The sequence below is a fragment of the Marmota marmota genome, unplaced genomic scaffold (assembly GCF_001458135.2).
Source record: "Marmota marmota marmota unplaced genomic scaffold, marMar, whole genome shotgun sequence".
NCBI classification, from domain to species: Eukaryota; Metazoa; Chordata; class Mammalia; order Rodentia; family Sciuridae; genus Marmota; species Marmota marmota.
Window position 1 is genome coordinate 3,906,490 of NW_025999863.1, and position 8,358 is coordinate 3,914,847.

Here is an 8,358-nt window from a genome sequence, read left to right on the forward strand (position 1 = left end):
GGCTTCACCACAGAGACACAGACACATTCCCAGCCCTTTTTATTTTTGAGCCAGGGCCTCACTAAGTTGCTAAGGCTGGTCTCGAATTTGCGATCCTCCTGCCTCAGCCTCCTGAGCTAAGATTACAGGAGTGTGCCACCATGCCCTGCTACCTATTTCATTCTTCTCAAGGGCACTTTTGACCATCAGAAACCATCTTGCTGATTGCTGTCCACCTGCTCTCCCCTACCATCAGCTCCTCCCAAGTGAGATATCACTGAATACAGATGTGCAACCCGGACTGCAATTCTGTGGATGAGGAAACTGAGACTCTGACAGTAAGGTGCTAAGTGGCACTTGCAAGGTAAGGAGCAGCCTCAGATTTGAGGCTGGGTCTGTGTAGCCAAGGGCCACTCCCTTGACTACTCTGCTATCCTGCCTCCCTGGCCAGGGCACAGCACACACACTTTCATTTTCATGCACTTCTGTATGAGGGCAGGGGCCTTTCTTGCTCCCCTAAGTCATCTCTAAACACTGTTTTTTGATTTCAAAAGAACCAAGGACAGTTCCTAGTAGGCAGGAGGAAGCAAGTGTACAGCCACCTGCTGAAAGGACCCAGGTGGACTGGCTGCTGGCAGCGGAGCTCCCTGCCGTTCACATGCCTGGCATTGTTTCCTGAACTACAAGGCAGATGAGGCCAGTCCCCCTCCACTGAACACAAAGCCACAATCCTTGAAAGCACTCTTAATGCCTAGGCTGATTACCAGTGGAAAGTACTGTAAACATCCACTCTAGTTTGCAAAAACCTCCCCAGACTTTTATTAGACACAACCCTGACACCTAGTATCAAATACAAGAATGTTACAGAATGAAGCAGAGGCCAAGTGGACACTTGTTTGTAAGTACCAAGATAAGCAGGAGAGACATGAAGGGCAAGTCCCAAGCTGCCTGTGTGACACTCCCACTCACTGCGCTCTACCAGCCTCCCAGATGGAGCCACCCTCCCCTGCCCTGGACTCCAGAACTCCCATATCACCTTTCACCTTCTTTGTAAGTGACTGTGTGCAATCCGAGGTACCTGCCTCTGTTCAGACCTCACCACTGGCTGAGTGAGCCTGCCCCCACCCGGCTGGTCTCCTCCCCTCTGCCCTCATCCCACAGTTTGCCACCCCCATCAGAATGGAGTGCAAGCTCTGGGCACTCCTCCTACCTTCCACCTGTTCCTTTCCAAATGTCTAAAAAGTGCTCATCTTTTTCACACTTTAATACTACTTTTGAATTCAGAATCCAAGGCAGTCCAGATGTGTAAATTTCAGGTTTTGAGGGCCTCCCACTCTGTATGCATGTTCACACATGCGCATTCCTGGGCACACACACACATAAGCTGTTACAATAGTCAGTGGTGTGTCTTAAAGAATCCCAGGACTGAGAAAACACAGGAAATGCACACTCTTGTGTTCCAGCTCCATCACAGGGCTGGCCAGCCCCAAACACTCCAGGAATACCCACCCATCTGTGTGCATTTCTTCCACCCCACAGCCTGGAATACCTTAAACTCCTTTCTCTGCTGGTCAAAATTCTACTCATCCCTTAAGTCCCAACTCAAAGACTATTTCCTCCAGGGCCCCTTTGATCACTGTGCCAGACCAATCATCAATGAAGTCTGTGGCCAATTCTTTCTGGGTTGTTTCCTGCTGTCCCCCTCATGCCCCTGAGAAGTCTCTGACAAGAGTGACATCTTGTTCATCCTTGTCGCCTCTATCCTGGAAGCACAGTACCCAGTGCATCAACAACATTGGATTAATTTAGCCAGAGGACCTTCTACATCCAACAGTTCTGAGGAGCACCATCCAAGAAGGAAGGGCCAAGAGGCAGATGAGGACGGGTGGCTCCAGTGTGTGCAGAGCTGGCAAGAGACTTGTGGTTCCAGGCACTTGGCAGCCTGGTGTAAGAAACAGGGCAATTTTTTGTCAATTTAAAAAATTAATTAATTTTTAAAAAAAGAAATGAGGCAGAAGGAGTTCCCCTGGCTCAGGGTGATGGTCCCTTTGGGGCTTCCAGAAAGAGAGCAGTAACTCACTTAGGACACTGGAGGGAGGGGCTGGGACAGAGTGGAGTCCAGATTGGACACAACAGGGATGATAACGGACTATATAAATGGATGATGGATATGGGGAATGGTATCTGAGTAAAATCCTCCGGTGATCTGTGTATAGCCAGGGCTACAGGAAGGAAAGGGAAAGAAGCAAACAAGGGCCACGGCAGCCTGCTAGGAGGCAACCAGAGAAGCCAGAAAGAGGAAAACAGAACCTGAAAAGGGAAACCGGCAAGAGCCCAGGGTGAAGAGATTCAGTACTCCTGGGACACACACAGAGGGCCGGTGACTAAACAGAGAGACGAATGGGAGGTCAGCGCACTCACACTGCCCAGGCACCTGGGGAACACACAAGGCAAAACACTCCAGCAAAAGCCAGAGATGAGGAATAACCATCTGGACAATAAGTAACACTCAAACCAACCACAAGCATCTGTGTGAATAGTGCTAAGTATGGAGAATGTTCAACCCAAGCAGCATCCGCATGACCCCTAGTGGGCTGTAATCATCGTGTGCACCTCACACCCACTGACCTCTGCCTCTCTACCCAACCTGCTTCCACACTGAGAATGGCTGTGAAGGTCACAGGTGAAAACGATAACAACACTATATGGAGAATGAATTCTGCTTCCCTCAAGTTCACTCCTGCGTGATGACAGTCTCCTCGGAATCAGTTATGCATCAATCCAGCTACTCAGCCCTCGGCTGGCTTCCCAGCATTTTTGATGACATGAAGTTCCCACCCAGGGCATGCCAGCAGCAGAGCAGTTATTGTGAAAGAATGGACCACAGCTCCATCAGAGAGGGGGAGAGTGTGGGCGCCAAAACTGCGCTGCAGTGGCCAAAGTAAACAGGAAGGTTCCGAGGCAGTGATGGGTAATCTTCGCAGCCGGTTGGCAGTGCCCAAAGCACCACCCAGCGACATCTATGCCCCAGGGGCTGGCACCAACTGTAGACTGAACACCCTTGGTTAAGGGCATGTCAGAGACTTGGTGGACAGATTCAAGGCTCCCTGGCCCAACCTCCTGCACACTCCCCTGAATGCTGGAATCTGCTAAGAAATAAAGAGAGTGGGATAACACAGATTCTGTTCCACTGTTTTTAAAAAAGGAAGCATTGATTCAGTAAAACATTAGAGCCACATTCACTGGAGCCAGCAAGCTGAGCCCTGGCCAACTATCCTGATGGGTCAAGTCATGATAATTTATTACCACCGTTAAGCCAATTCCAGAGTCAACTGTTAACATCCCCTCCTTCCTCTACTCTACCTGGACTCCCTCCATGGCCATCAGAACCAAAGATTTGAAGCAAACTAACCAGCTGGTTCTCAAGGAGGGTGGCCTGGCTGAGAGGCCAGCTGCTCAGGTTAAGCTCCAGACTCTCCTGGAATGAGGGAACCTCACCTGCCAGCAGCTGTCCCCCACCCCCCACCCCTAGTATCCCACACAGATGTCTCAACATCTATGTCCCCCACAGGCATCAGGACAACCTGCTACCTGGAGCCCACTTTTGGAACTCTCAGAATGGAGGGCAACCCCAAGGGGCTCAACCTGTGACTGCCACTTCCTGCATATTTGGGACTCACCTCGATGCCCACTCCCTAACAAAAGCCCGGAACAAAGGGAAACTTCCAGGTCTGCCCTGGAAAGTGTTAACCATTTCACTCCTGGAAAATCACCCAGAAGACAGCCAATGGACAGGGCGGCCCAAGGGCTCGGGGGCCATTTGGGGACAGTTAAGCTTGGGCAGGAAGCCTCAAATGGGACACTTCCCTCCATCCAGGCCAGCTGGCAGAGGGCACTTAGAACCAAAGGGCCAGTATCCTAAATCCAGCAAACCAGGCACACAGATCCTAGAGGGCCGCTTCTAAGGCCTCCTTCCACTGAAGAGAACAGCTCTTCCCAGGTGTGCACTGAAAAGCCCCCACCCCCAATTCCTGGCAAAGAGGAAGAACCTTATTCTGACAGCTCCAGATTCTAGGTCCTTTCTTCTGATTTGGTCAGCCAGCCAGCTTCTCATGGGCCCTGCCCTGTGTCTGGGACCCAGAAGGCAGGTCTTTAGCAGTGAGTGTATAAGGTTTCCTCTGATTTTCTGGTGGGAATTCTTTCCAACAAATGCCCCTTCCTCTGAGAATCTGGTATAAGTACACCCAGAATTTGACAACTGCACCTAATCCAGGTGTACCAATTTGCTCCCCTCCCAGGAGACAGTGCTAAGTCTTATCCCTCTTCAGTATCAACTGGTTGTGCAGAGGTGCTGGCCGAGTGCTCCGAATACACATGCTGATGGGGCCAGGTAATGGAGCTTGGGCAATTCCAGAGAATGGTAAAACAAGACCAAATAAGTCACACTTTGCAGAACCTTCTCCCTCCAGGTCCAGCTGGGGGCTCTCAGGGTAGCCACTGAATTAAAACAAGAAGGGGAAACAATGGATTGTCCCCTGTGACAATCCTCATAAGTGGAGGAATGCCTGCCCAGAGGTGGGGACAAAGCCAATCACTGTACCAATGGCCAGTGGCCAGCACCTCCAGTCCTTTTCTGGCTCTATCTACCCTGGTTCTCTGACCCAGGGCAAAAAGTTAATGACAAAGGAATATGAAAGGGTTTGATGAATTTCTCTCTAAACACTCAGGTGTACAGACCACGTGGATATGCAAATACCCACAATACTCAGTGTTCAGGTTCCTGGTAAGACAGAACTGCACCTGTCAGGGACCAGACATTAAAATACAAGGTGCCCAATGATGTGTAGACACAGCACCAGGTGTCTCCTGGGAACAAGGGGAACAGTCTTCAGTGATATTTTCTGAATGTGCAAAATCCCAATCAAGGCATCTGTTGCCAGAGTAGGAAGGCCTGGTTGCAAACAGACTGATTCCTGGCTACTCTGATTTAACCAACACTTGGCAAAAGAGAGTGAAACCTTGTGTTGGACGCAAAGGGAAAAAGACACTGGTGCCTGCCCTCAAGTATTTTACAATGTAACAACTTTGAGAACAAAACTTGGCAAGGAGACTTTCCAACCTTTAGGACTGGGAGTAGAAGGAAAACCAGTCACTCTGCAGTTATTACTCTGGGTAATCCTGAGTTTTTCTAGAAGCGGTTTGGGGATAAGAGCAGAGGTACCAGGACCTTGACCCATCTGAGGACCTTCTTAGGTCTGCATTTCCACACCTGCACAATGGCTGGCTAGGGAGCTGCTTGTGGCACCAACATCAAAAACAAACCTCCCTCTGGGAAGAGTGTTATCATAAGGCAGTCCTCTCCAATCCACACTGTGAAGCCCCCACATGCAAAGAATCAGCAAGCAGCAATTCCATCTTCTGATGTGACTGAACTGTCACCAACTCAGAAGCCAGGCCACTGTGAAGGGCTGGTCCTCTGTGAATGAGAGGCTCCCTGGTCCTTTTGAACAAGAGACCAAATGGCTGCTGACACTACTTCCCATCTCCCTGGTCCCCATTGACCCACTCCTCTATCCTTCCCCAATGTTTTCAGCATCCACTTAGTCTCCATTCCACATCACACCCCAGCCTCAGAGATAAACCCACTTCTCCCAGACCAGACCCCTAAGTAAGCTGAGCAAAGATTTCACTCATACCTCTACAAAGAAAATACAAATGCCACGACAGCACCAGGGCAAGTGTGGAGCGGGGAGAGCAGAAGAGTCATACATGTGGGTGCAGGTTAGGGCAAAGAGAACCAGAAAGACCTTTTCCTGCCCATGGGGAAAAGATGCCAATGAGGAGAAGTTGGGACAACAGAGCAGAACGGGAAATCCCCCTTCTTAGCTGAACCTGAAAGGCCTATGGGAAGGTCAGGTCAGGAAAGAATCAAAACCTCCAGAAGCCAGGGAGCACTGTTTCCCACTATAGGGAGGCACTACAGGTCTGAGGAATGGGGACAGGCAAGACCCCACAGATTCACACTCATCTACTTGGTAAGTGACAGCATTCTCCTGCCTCCCCAGGGGTCTTACTGTCATCAAGAGATAGTGATGGAGCTCTCCAGTCTCTCTAAAATCTGCATGAAAGCATGGTAGGAAAGGCCAACTAGACTTCAGACCCTCATCCTTCCCTCAGGGGCTGCTTTCACTTATAAAAACTTCTGCAACCATCAAGACCAGTGCTGCCCGATGGAACTTTCTACACTGACGGAAATGTCCTCTCTAGGCAGCCACACAAAACAGCTGGCAACTCAGTTGTAGTTACTGAGCACTCAAAAGGGTGACTGGGGTGACTGAGGGACTGAATTTTTTAAGCTACATAGCTACAGGTTAAATTTAAAATAGCTACAGGTGCTAGTGACTGGCATCCTAGACAGTACACAGAACCAGCTCTTGAAGGCCTGTACCACCTGAGTGGGACCTATATCTTCCTGTCACAAAGCAAGAATAATATCACCTCTTTCCACAGTCCCACTTACATGACAGCCACCAGACATCTAGGATCCAGCCCATCAAAAGGGGAATGGCCTAAGACCTGGACTAAGGAGTAGGGACAGAGGCCATACTCTATGCCTTTTGTGGTGCCAAGAGACATTCCCAAGGGTGGGATTCACTGACATCAGACGTTGAAGGGACATTCCATTTGGTTAATTCACTAAGAATTACAGGCAGCAGGCTCTATGTCTCCAAAGGAAATCATCTGACAGCACACTGCAAATCCACCAGCCAGGTGCCATGCCTTCTCCTCACTTCCTGATAGAGTAACACCAAAGCTAGAAGGAAGCCACAGTGAGTGGGTGCCAGGATATCATTGAGATGCCACCTGCCTCAATGATCCTATGCCACAGGCAACAGGACCGGGAGGGGGAAGATCCCTTGCCCACAGTCCCCAACACCACACAGCCACACAGCGCCTCACCAGACAGAGCCGCCTCTGTGGCGCCAGCAGCCAGGGACGCCCCAACCTGCCCTTGCTAACGGCAGAGATTTCAGCTGCCACCCCCACAGCCCCACAATGCCTTTCCTGGCTATGCGCCCCTGAAAGCCAGGGCAGCAGCAGAGGATGAAGAAGTGATCCCGGGTTGGGAGCAGGAATGACACTGGGTTTGAGAACAGAAGGAACTCGGATGATGAAGAAGAGATACAGTGCCGGGTAAGGGGGGACACTGGGGATCAGAAAGGCCTCAGGTTTACAAGAACCAACAGGATGGGCAGCAGAATGGTTTCCAGATGGAAGGGGGAGCTGCCACCAGGAGTTTGAGAAGCATGGGGAATCCACCTGGGGTTTGGACAGAGGCTCTCAGATGTGGGGGGAAGAGACAAAAATGAGGTGGAGAGGGGGAAAGGGTAGTGGCTAAAAATTAAGCAGGTCAGGGGGCTTGGGTAGAATGGGAGACCCTGAATGTAAGGAGGGGGGCTAGGGTTCTGGGGAGACTGGGACTGAGAAGCCAGGCCAGTGGCGGGGAGAGGAGCCAGACTGAGGCAAGAGAGCTGGACAGGGATTAAATGTGGGAAGCACAATTGAAAGTCGCGGGGCAAGAGCAATGGTCTGAAGGGTTGGGGTGGTAGGTAGTCAGGTCCGAGAAGAAACTGCTCTGGCCCTGGTCTAAGAGAAGCAGGACTGAAGGCAAGAAACGGTTCTTCAGGCCCTGGGGCCCAGGGAGAATGAACATAGCCTAAAACCAGATGGGGGCCCAGGCGGCATGGGGGGTCAAAGTAAGCTGAGGACACAAGTCCAAAGAGAAGGGACACTCTAAACAGGCCTGAGTCCTTGTGGCAAAAGACGGAAGGCTGGGGTCGCGGGAAGATGAGGGGGGTCAGCAGAGTGTGCAAGGGGAAAGGGATACAGGAAAGGTAGCAGTGGATGAGAGGGGAGGGCAGGGACCGTGGCCTAGGAGGGAAGGAGGGGTGAGGGCAGTTCTGGGGACACTCAAATCTGAGTTAAGGCTGAAGGGAGAACAGGCAGCAGGTTGCAGGGAGCGGGTCAAGGAGTCTGAGTCCAGAGAGAAAAGGAGACATGGGCTGGTCCCGGACCCGAAATGAGAAAAGGATCGGGCAAAATATGGGGAGAGTCCCCAAAGAGGCCCGAGGGGGCTCCTGCGCCGGCACAGGGCCCCCGGAGCCGTCTGTGAGGACGCTGGGCCGAACGGGGGTCCCCAGAGGCACCAAGAGGGCTCTGAGTCCGCGGGGTTCGGAGGGGCAGCACGAAGGGTCCCGGGCCAGGCTGGGCTCCTGGAGCATCCCGAGAGTCTGGGTCGCACTAGAGTTCCGAGGGGCGTCCCAGGCGGCGCGGGGCCGGGCGGGGGGCGCAGTGGGGGAGGGGCGCGCCCGCCCCACA

The 8,358-nt window shown here is 51.8% G+C and overlaps 1 protein-coding gene across 1 annotated transcript in view; it reads right to left on the reverse strand.

Moving 5' to 3' along the window:
- Window positions 1–8,358, reverse strand: part of Mllt1 (MLLT1 super elongation complex subunit) — a 60,002-nt gene that overhangs the window by 51,165 nt on the left and 479 nt on the right. The window lies entirely within an intron of this gene.